We start from the raw sequence: 11452 nt of genomic DNA on the forward strand, positions 1-11452 counted from the left end.
AAAGAATAGGATCAGACAGGGTGAATAGAACAGACCCAACACTAGATTTTGAGTGTATTTTTGTTCTGTTAGGAAGACACTGCACCCCAAAATTGTCAAGAAAGAAAACTTACAAGTGTACAAAAACATGATTAAATACCTTGAAAGGATAGAATGTAACTTTAGAGAAAAAAAAACATTTCAAAAGACTTTTAAAAAAAGAGAACTTGAAAAGACTTTAACAGAACAACAACAAGAAAAAAACCAAAAAAATAAAGCACATCAAACAAAAAAAAAAAGGGAGGAAAAAAAAAAGGGAAAAACCACCACAGAGACAGAGAAAAGAAAAAATACGATCAGACAGGTGAATAGAACAGAGCCCTACACTAGACTCCGAGTGTAGTTTGTTCTGTTAGAACAACGAGCGAGGGAACACAAGCAGGGGGAGTGGGAGAGGGAGAAGCAGGCCTCACGCCGAACAGGGAGCCCGATGCGGGCACGATCCCAGGACTCTGGTTTCCTGACCTGAGCCGAAGGCAGACGCTTCCCGACCGAGCCACCCAGGCGCCCCACTTTCCTTCTATGTTTTAGTGTCACATCTGAGATTGCTCAGCTCTCTTGAATCCTTTCATCTGTTCCCCTTCCACACTGCTACCTCCTCTACCCCTGTTTCCATCCGTGCCCGGCCCTTCTCCCGATTATCTCCCGATAATCCCTGGAGCTTTGAGCCTCTCCCCCACCGTGGGCTCTTGAGGGGCTCAGAGACCCCACCAGCAACCATCTGGGGTGAAACGGCCTGACTGGGAACAGGAAATGAACCTCACCCACCAACTCTCTGTATTTGTCACACCCAGAACTTCCTCGTTGAAGGCAAGAACGTTTCAAAGGCCCCAGCTTCTTCACCCCAATTTTTCTCTTAAAGAAATCTGTTAAAAAGTATAGTAGGTTAGAAACAATAACGTTTACATTTACTATTACCGTTAGCCATGCACCAGTGTATCCTACAGCAGGGCTCTACCTCTTCTCCCTGCCATACAACGCCTCTCTGGCATTCATTTTGTGACTGAAGATCTGTACCCACAGCTCTGTGTTTCCTCTTCCCTGCCCCCACTGGATCCCACAGTTCTTTCTGTTTCTATAAATTTGACTACTTTACATAGCCCGTACTAGGAGAAGCATAGGGTATTTGTCTTTCTGTGACTTGCTCATTTCACTTGGCAGAACGTCCAGAATAGCCTTCTTTGCTAAGACTGAAGAACATTGCGTTGTATGTCGATGCCTCAGCTTCTTTCTCCATTCCTCTCTGGGTGTGGACACGCGGGGCGCTTGGCTCTGGAGAACAACACTGCAACGAACGGGGATGTGCAAGTATCCTTGGGAACGTTGCTTCCAATTCTTATGGATGTACAATCAGGAGTGAGATTGCTCCATCACGTGGTAAGTCTATTTCCTCCTTTGGAGGAAACTCTGCGCCGTGTTCCACGGCAGATGGGCCATTTTACACTTTCACCGACACCGGCCCGGGGTTCCAATGCCTCCAGATCCTCCCCAACACAGGTTGTTTGACGGTGTTTGGGTTTTGGGTTTTTTTGGTTGCTGTTGTTGATAGGGGCCGTCCTAAGGGTGTGTGACATGCTATGTCTTTGTTCTTTGATTTGTTTTTCTGTAATGATTACTGGTGCTGAGCCTATTCTCAGAAGCTTGGTGGCCATTGCATATCTTCGGAGAAATGTCTCTTCAAGTGTTTTGCCCGTTGTTTCCTTGGGTAGTTTGTTTTCCTTGTTGGTGTGAATTGTAGAGTTTTTGACATCTTCTCGATTTGAATCCCTTAACAGACATAGGAATTGCAAGTCTTTTTCCCCATTGTGTAGGTTCCCTTTTCCCCAAGTTGATTGTTTCTCCTGAGGGCCAACAGTCTGTAAGCTTCAAATGGCCCCGGTTTTCTAGGTGGCTTTTGTTGCCTGTGCTTTTGGCGTCACGTCCTAGACATCAGTGCCAAATCCAACGTCATGAAGCTTTTCTCCGCTTTTCCTCTCTCAGCTTCACGGTCTTAGGTTCTCTGTTGAGATGCGTTATCTCTTTTCCGTTACTTTTTGTGTATGGTAGAAAGGAAGGGTCCGTTTTCCTTCCTTGTATGTGGATATCCTGTCTTCCCAAGGCTTTTCATTGAAGAGACTGTCCTTTCTCATTCCAGTGGGATTGGAACCCTGGGGAAAATCGTTTGGCCACGTGTGGAAGGCTCTGAAATTTGGGGACTCTCTGTTCTTTCATCTGGTCTATGTGTATGTCTCTGTGTCTAAGCCAGGATGTCACTCTTTGGTTTCTTGAAGCTCAGTAATATGTTTTGAAATCGGGAAGTCGAAGCCTCCCACTTCTACTCTTTCTAGATTGTTCTGGCTCCTTGGGGTCTGTTGAGATACCCTATGAATTGAAGGATGAATTTTTTCTACCTCCTGCCCAAAATGCCATTAGGAGTTTAATGTGGATTGCATTGAATGTGTACATCACTTTGGGGGTATGGACATTTTTCTTTTTGAAGATTTTATTTATATGTGAGAGAGAGTATGAGTGGGGGAAGGGGCAGAGGGAGAGGGAGAAGTAGACTCCACAGTGAGCGTGCAGCTGGACACAGGCAGGCTCCACATTTCCAGGTCAGCCCCAGGGACCTCCAAGTTCACCTGGGAGGGTTGTTCCTCTCGCAGCCTTTCCCCCTCCACGGGGTCTCTCCTGACCGAAGGGGGACGTCGGTGTGAGTCTTCGGAGTTTCACCACCGCCCATACTCCAATGTGGGTCCCCTCGAATCTGAGTTTTGGGGGCCGTATTCCTTCTCCCAGCTCAGTCCTCTAGGACCCCTTTTCCTGTAGGCCCTGGGGATGTGTATGGGAGGGTAGTAGTCGCCGGGACAATTTGATCCTGAGGCTGAATTTTAAGTAGAGGTTGTTTTTTTAAATGCATCTGTCGAAAAAAATCACATGGCTTTCCTCCTTTAAACCATTAATGCTGTGAATTACACTGATTTTCTACTGTTAAACTAACTATATTCCTGGAATAAACCCTACCTTTCATGTACATTATCTCTTTCATTCATTGCAGCATTGTGTCTCCTATTCCTGTAGGATATTTGTAATGCTGACTTTGGCCTGTTCTTTTCATTTCTGTATTGTTTCTGGTTTGGGGGTCAAGGTTTTTCTAGCCCCACAGTAAGAGCTGGGGATATGTTCTGTCTTTCTCTTTTCTGTAGGAGTAGGGGTAAGATTAAAATGGCGTCTGAATGTTTAAAAATCTCTCCTACCAATTGTTCTAGGTTCCAAAATAGTAAGTCGATTTGTGGGTTCATATGGCTAGTCATTACTCTCTTGGTAGATTTGAGCATATGTCTCACAGTATTTAGAGAGCGAGCTAATCAGGAAGGATTATAGAATATTGGAGCAGTGCAAGAAGCTGGCCTCTCTCTATATAAAATGTTACAATACGTTTTTTCTTTTTTTTTTAAGATTTTATTTATTTATTTGAGAGAGAGAGAATGAGAGATAGCACAAGAGGGAAGAGGGTCAGAGGGAGAAGCAGACTCCCTGCTGAGCAGGGAGCCTGATGCGGGACTCGATCCCGGGACTCCAGGATCATGACCTGAGCCGAAGGCAGTCGCTTAGCCAACTGAGCCACCCAGGCGCCCCACAATACATTTTTTCAAGCACATATGGCAATTTTATGAATATTTGCCACATACTAGACCGAAGAGCAAATTTCAGTAAATACTCATAGATGGAATGCTCTATGAATACTGTGTTTTGAAGTGAAAATCACCATCTTCATGGGAACCATCACGATAATGGCAATTTCAAAATATGTATAATTAACAGTAAAAATACTTTCCATAAGGGCGCCTCGGTGGCTCATTTGGTTAAGCGACTCTTGATCCCAGCTGAGGTCTTGATCTTGGGGTCATGAGTTCAGCCCTTCATTGGGCTCCACACCGGCCATGGAGCCTATTTTAAACAAAACAAAACAAAACTTTCTGTAGAACACACAGGATGAAACGGAGGCCAGCTCGTGGGCAAATTTAAAACGCTAAGATGCTTAACATAGAAAAGAATGAAAGAATGGTTGTTTATGAGTGAATTATCCACTTGTAGAAGTAAGAAGAGGAACAAACTCAAAGGAGAAAGAACATAAGAGATGAGCAAGAAACACAAAAGTCTAGAGGTGGCTCTTTCAAAAGAAATTTCTGACCATGTGATCAGAAAAAATGAAACAAGGCACAAGAAGCATGTTAGGAGTAGAAAAGGGAAAAAGGAAGATGGCCTTGAAGGAGATCATGAACATTCTGGTTGTGAAATCTGAATAATTTGTTCAGTGATTACCTACAAAAATGGACCAGACTGAGTCAGGAAGAAAGAAATGCAAGTAGCCATGTGTGGTTAAAAAAGAAGAACTATAAGGGTAGGGGAATATCTTGTATAATGCAGCTGGGGGTGGGGTGGGATGGGAGTGGGGCTGGCCGGGAACACACAGGGCTGTGGGGTGCTGGTTCTCTTCTTCCTTAAGCTGAGTGAAGACACATAGTAAGGTGTTTTTTGTTGTTGTTGTTGTTGTTTTAATTTTTGCTCTCCATACCCACCGCAGATGCTATAAGCAATTATTTTTAATATCTCCAATATGCAGGGGCGCCTGGGTGGCTCAGTCATTAAGCATCTGCCTTCGGCTCAGGTTATGATCCCAGGCTCCTGGGATCGAGCCCCGCATCAGGCTCCCTGCTCGGCGGGAAGCCTGCTTCTCCCTCTCCCACTCCCCCTGCTTGTGTTCCCTCTCTCACTGTGTCTCTCTGTGAAATAAATAAATAAAATCTTTAAAAAAATCTCCAATATGCAATATTAAAACAAGAAAAAGTTTTAAAGTTTTTGCTGTCAATTTAAGAGGAAAAGGCTCCAGTATGGACTCATACAAATACAGAGCAAACCTTTACCATACGCCCAGGATAATCAACTGAGTCCTAGTAAATATGTACTTTACAACCAAAACATATTACACATTTGAGAAAAATCCATAAGGAAATAGGAAAACAGGGCAATGAAGGAGAAAACTGGTGGCCAGTGCACACACATCTGAGGAGAGCCATGGAGGGAGGTTGGGGAGCAATCGCCCGATGTACAAATGGAACCCAGGACTGCTAGAAACATCGTGTACAAGTTCAGAAGGAAACTTCTCAACATCCTTCTGACCATCAGGGATTCAAGGAGATGGCTGATGAACTCCCACGGAAAGGGTGCAGAAGAAGAAAGACTTCCTAGAAATTAAAAAAAACAAATAAACACACAAAAAATTGAGTGTAATTGCTGAATAACTGGAATGTCACTGCTGAAAAATCAACCAAATGACCTGGAAGCTACAACTGAGGAAATCAACCATAAATCAGGGAGCAAAGATGGGATGTGTGAGAGAGAAGTGCTTGGGGAGTTGCGCACATTTGTTTAGTGCCTAATGGGCGCTGACATACATCAGTGACATATATGAATTACTTTACTCTTCAGGCAGCTGTAGAAGGATGTGAATGTGTTCCTTTCCTAGTTTCCTCCCAGAGTCAAAGGATTTTTTTTTTTTTTAGAATTAGGGTTGAATTTTATCAAATAATTTTACTAAATGTATTGAGATAAGTATTTTTCTTCTTTAGTCTGTTGTCATGGAGAGCTACTTTCTGATATTGAAACACATTTGCATTCCTTTTTTTTTTTTTCAGAGAGAGAGAGAGAGAGAGAGTGAACGCAAGTGGGGCAGGAAGGGGCAGAGGGAGAGAGAGAATCCGAAGGAGGCTTCACACCCAGTTTGGAGCCCGACATGGGGCTCGATCTCACGACCCTGAGATCATGGCCTGAGCCGAAATCAAGAGTCGGATGCCCCTGCTTATTTTTAAAAACACACTTGCATTCCTGATAGAAATCCTACTTGGTCATAACGTTTCTATTTGCTTTTTTGACATTATTAATTCTGCATTTGGTTTCCTAATGTTTCCTTTGATTTTGTATGTGTATTTGTAAGTGAAATTGGTCTGTAATGTTCTTGCCTGGTTTTCTAGCCTCATAAACTAGTTAGGAAGTGATCTCCTTTTACCACTTTTTATTCTCTGGAGGAGTTTGTTGAGAATTATCTTTAATTTGAAGATTTGTTAAGGTTCATCCATAAGACAATTGGGGCCTGGTACTCTTTTTTTGGTGGAGGGTAATTAGTGGCTCTCATTTTAATTTCTTTAATGGTTATTGCTCTACTCATATTATCCATCTTTTTCTGAGGTCAGTTTTGGTGATTTACATTTATCTAGATGATTGTTCATTAATCCATAATTGAAAATATATTGGCCTAGCTTTTGTGGTAATCTCCAACAAAGTTTACAATCTCTCTTATATCTCCCTAATAAGTCCTTAAAGATTTTTATCAATATATCAATTGAGTCCTTTCTCTTTTTTTTTTAAAGATTTATTTATATGAGAGAGAGAGAGGGAGGGAGGGACAGAGGGAGAGAGAACCTCCAGCAGACTGCATGTTGAGCGGGGAGCCCAACACAGGGCTCGATCTCACAACCCTGAGATCGCAACCTGAGCCAAAACCAAAAGTCGGGTGCTTTACCAACTGCACCATCCAGGTGCCCCTCAATTGATCCTTTCTTTGTTTCTCTCTCTCTCTGTCTCTGTGAACACCATGGTTTAGTGGTGAATGGTGCAAGGTAGAAGGAAACTCACAGCAAAGATTGTCTCCTGGCCAGACTTTAATCAGGTTCTCTGAGCCTTCTCCTTGACTAGGCCTGACCGTATGCTTCAGGTCCAGTTTGAGAAGAAACCTACTAATCAGCTGAGCCAGAAGCCCCCACCCTCGATACCTGACCAAATTCCTCATGTCCCAGCATTCCCTAGGTAGTATGTGATCACTCCAGCCTGTTTACAGTGAAAGCCCTTAGTGACCTTAGCAAGAATTACTCTACCCTCCTGGTAACTTTCCATCCACTGACCGCCCCACCCTGCCTCTTGGCTATAAATCCCCGCTCTTCTTGTTGATTTGGCGTGGGGTCCAATCTGTCTCCTCCACTGCACACCCACTGTAGTAGTCTGCCTCAATAAAGTGTGCCTGACCATCCTTAATGAGTGTGAGAATAATTTTTTCAGTAACATTGGAAACAAGTAATTATAATATGGTTGATGAGGATTAGAAGAAAGTGCATAACAGGGGCTGTGCGGTTATAAGGGAATCCCTTAGGGGCTTGTAAAGGTTCAAGAATTTGGAAAATATTAAGACAAGTGAGGAGATGGTATTTAAGATGAACCAAAAGACTGGGGAAATAACAAGTGGGGGAGACTGAAAGAAATTAGTCCATCTTTAGGGGCAGGGCTAGTGAGGACCCCACAGAACAAGTGTCCAGAAGAGCTTAGCTGTCTAATAGGCATTTCAATATTTTATGTCCAAAAGGAAGCTCTCGGGTTATTTTTCCCCCCAGTGTTTTCCCCTAAAATACTAACTCAGTTTCCCAGATCACAAACTGGAACCACTATCCCTTTTGTGTTGAAAAAGCCAGAAACTTCAGAAAGAGCAGTGAGGGTTGCATTCTGGACGTACTTTTCTTCCTTTTATTTTATTTTATCTTATCTTATCTTATTTTGTTTTGTTTTATTTTATTTTTTAGTTTATTTTAGAGAGAGGGCTCACACAAGCTAGTGAGGTGCGGTGTGAAGGGGCAGATGGAGAGGGAGAGAATCCAAAGCAGACTTCCCACTGTGTGTGGAACCTGATGTGGGGCTGGATCCCATGACCGTGAGATCATGACCTGAACCTAAATCAAGAGTCAGACACTTAACTGACTGAGCCACCAGGTGTCCCACTTGATGTACTTTTCAAGTGTGTGCGGGGACACGTGGGGCTTGATGGATGCCTTTCCAACATTCTGTGGTCCGTAAACTTTGTCCTGGGAGTTCTGAGTGTGGGACTATCAGAAACCCGTCAGTGGGGATCCTTTCAAAGATAGCAGGGGCTGTAAGAAACTACAGGAGTAACGATAATTTTGATCAAAAATGAGAGTTCTGGGTGAAGCAGTTCAGTGGATGTTCCTCATAGTCACCTGTGGCGGGGGAAACAGGACAATTCATACACCCTTACAGTGTTCAAATGAATTAGTTGACAGGAAAATTCAAACCTTTAAACTTTGTTTTCAGAAGCGACAAGTTGAGTGTCATCGTTGGAAAACAGGCAGCTGATGGTCCGTTGCCAAGGTGACCCTTTTGTCCAGATGATTCTTCCAGACTCTCTGGGTATGACCCAAGCCATATATCTGAAAGCACGTCGTACACGTGGACTCACAGAGTCAGGTAGGTGCCCTGGAAGTCTGTTGTGTTAGAAATGTGAGCCCAACGAGTTTTTCTGGTTTGCTGGTCACCAGAGACACCTGATGTCACCCCGAACAGATGTCAGCGGTTCACGCTCTTGTTTCTTCTCCTGTGAGGACACATGGTGTCTGAGGGGAGAAGGGGGGATGAGTCTTTCGACTGAAGGGGTGTTTGCTTCTGCCAGTACCCTGGTGATGGTGGATTTTGATTTGTTTTTCTTTTTTCTTTTTCTTTTTCTTTCTTTCTCTCTCTCTCTCTCTCTCTTTCTCTCTCTTCCTTCCTTCCTTCCTTCCTTCCTTCCTTCCTTCCTTCCTTTCTTTTTTATAGTATCTTCAAGCTCCATGAGGAAAGGAAGAGAGGACAAAATGTGGTTTGGATCCCTTTCATTCTACTCAGCCTGTAAGTACAGACATGGAGTCATTTCCATTGAACACAGAACACAGGGAAGAAGAAAGGATGCAGGTGGTGAATAGGGACCCGGCCAGTGACGCTCTGAATCTTCAGCTGCAACATCCGGGCCATGCTGGCCATCAGCAGGCTGCCAGCAAGCAGCACTGCGGGCTGTGGGACCTGGAGGTGCGGCTCCAGGTGGGACCTCGCTCCAGTCTGTGTTCTGTCAGCTGTCCCACCGCCCACCCACATCCACCCCCACCGAGGCTGAGGACCTCCAGGCCCCGGTGGACACCGTGAGGATCGTGTCCTGCTGGATGGACTGCCCCCACCTCTCCTCTCTGGCCTCTCGCACAAGCTGGGACCAAGCCGAACCCGTCCCTGCGCCCCCCTCAGCGCCTTAACTGCACACATAATTCCAGCATTCACTTCCGGTCTTCACACAGGCTCAGCCTGCACACGTCTCCTTCTATTAAAGGTCTTTCCCGCCACGTGGGTGCTGCCGCAAGAATCATGAGAGTCACTATTGAATCTTTGGTCCCCCCCTGCCCCACGTGGAATCTGTCACCCAAAGCTCTCCAGGTCCCCCACCTGCCCCGACATTTCTCCTGTTTCTCTACCACTTTCTCCTCCACCGCGACCACGAGTCCAAGTTGTCATTTCCTACGTGAACCTGGCGGGTCTAACCAGCCTTGCAGGGCGTGAGGTTCCTACTGTTGCTGTGACAAACTACCACAACCGCAGTGGCTTCACACAACACAATTTGTTAATCCTAGAGTTTTGTAGCTCAGAAGCCTGACACAGAGCCACAGGGATCGCCCAAGACAATCTCCCCATTTAAAGGCCGGCCTAGTAACAACCTTAATTCCCCGTTGCCTTGTCCAGTCACGTATTCACAGGCTCTGGGGAGCAGGGTGTGGACATCCTGGGGGGTCACTCTTCTGCCTATGACAGCTTCCACTGTCTCCTCTCTCTGGGGCCTTCTCTGGGCGGCAAGCAGAGCGATGCCACCAGAATAACGTCATGTAAATAGATCATGTCGTTTCTGGAAAACAGATCCGTCAAACAACGAATAAATAGTCCCTTTAGACACGTCCGACTGCACTTCGAAAAAGACACAGGGTCCCTCATGTGGCCCCCCAAAGCCCTGCATGATGGGCCCCCGGGCTTCAGGGACACTGGCTGCTCCAGGTTTGAGGGGAGGTGGGTGTGAGTAGGGAGGCTGGGTCCCCCTGTCCTTTCGTTCCTGGGGGTAGATCCCCTTTCTTGCAATTGTGTGGTGGGGTCATGAAGACTCAAACCTTCCCTGTAGCTCTTTTTTTTTTTTTTAAGATTTATTTATTTATTTATTTATTTGAGAGAGTGAGATTGAGAGAAAGAGAGAGTACATGGGGGGGGAGGGTCAGAAGGAGAAGCAGGCTCCCCGCTGAGCAGGGAGCCCGACGAGGGACTCGATCCCGGGACTCCAGGATCATGACCTGAGCCGAAGGCAGTCGCTTAACCAACTGAGCCACCCAGGTGCCCCCTGTGTAGCTCTTTAGACACCGTGCCAGCCCTGCTGGGATTATCTGCCCTGCGTGTTCCAACAGCTTTATGGACTCGGTCCGTATGTGAGCTGTTGATCCAGCTGTGCCAAAAGAATAACAGTCTGTGACACACACTTGTCTGAAGTCCCCAGTGTGGGAGGATGGAGAATTGTAGCTTCAACTATGATCCTTTTCTGCTATATTTTGAGGGGAGCTCAGAGCCACAAGTGATCTTTTTGTCTCTAGGATTCTGGGTACCTCTACATAACTGATTACATAATTACTTGAGAACTTTGGTTTCCTTATTTTAATCGTGATATAGTCGACCCACAACGTTATATTAGTTTCCGGTACAACAGAACTATTCGATGTTTGTATATATTGTGAAGTGACCACAGCAAGCCTAGTTAACATCTGTTCCCACACATGTTACAAAATTTATTTTTCTTGTGATAAGAACTGTTAAGATCTACTCTCTTAGCAACTTTCAAATATGCAATACTGGGTTGTTAACTATTAGTCCCCATGCTGTGTGTTACATTCCCCAGGACTTGTTTATATTATAACTGGACGTGTGGACCTTTTGAACACCTTCACCCTTTGTTAGGAGTCCCATCCCATTCTGCTTCTGGCAACCACCAGTTTGTTCTCTGTATCTGTGAACTTGTTTTTTTTTTATTTTGTTTTTGTGATCCACATATAAGTAAGATCATATGGTATTTGTCTTTCTCTGACTTATTTAATTTAGCATATTGTTCTGGAGGTCTATCCATGGTGTCACAAGATTTCCTTCTTAAAAAAAAAAGATTTTATTTGTTTATTTATTTAGAGAGAGTGCGTGAGCAAGGGGAGGGACACAGGGAGAGCAGAAAGAGAATCTCCAGCCCATTCTGAGCCGAGCACAGAGCCCGATGCGAGGCTCCATTTCAAGACCCCGAGATCACAACCTGAGCCAAAATCAAGAGTCGGGCGCCTAACCAACTGAGTCACCCAGGTGTCCCCCAATTTCCTTCTTTTTAAGAGCTGAATAACATTCTAGGGCACCTGGGTGGCTCAGTCAGTTAAGAGGCTGCCTTGGGCTGGAGTCATGATCCCAGGGTCCTGGGATCGAGCCCCGCATCTGGCTCCCTGCTCAGTGGGAAGTCTATTTCTGTCTCTGCCTGCCACTCTCCCTGCTTGTGCTCTCTCTCTCT

The 11452-nt window shown here is 45.1% G+C and overlaps 1 long non-coding RNA gene across 3 annotated transcripts in view; it reads left to right on the forward strand.

Annotated features, from left to right (window-relative positions):
* LOC113935482 overlaps positions 1–11164 on the forward strand; it is a 65421-nt gene extending 54257 nt beyond the window's left edge. For 2 of the 3 annotated variants that reach the window (XR_004819763.1, XR_004819762.1), the window contains 3 exons: positions 1201–1416; positions 8173–8325; positions 8671–11164. This is a non-coding gene — a long non-coding RNA (uncharacterized LOC113935482). The remainder of the gene's footprint in view (positions 1–1200; positions 1417–8172; positions 8326–8670) is intronic. The other variant, XR_004819764.1, reaches the window with a different exon arrangement.
* Positions 11165–11452: the final 288 nt, after the last annotated feature.

The sequence above is a fragment of the Zalophus californianus genome, chromosome 17 (assembly GCF_009762305.2).
Source record: "Zalophus californianus isolate mZalCal1 chromosome 17, mZalCal1.pri.v2, whole genome shotgun sequence".
Classification (NCBI taxonomy): domain Eukaryota; kingdom Metazoa; phylum Chordata; class Mammalia; order Carnivora; family Otariidae; genus Zalophus; species Zalophus californianus.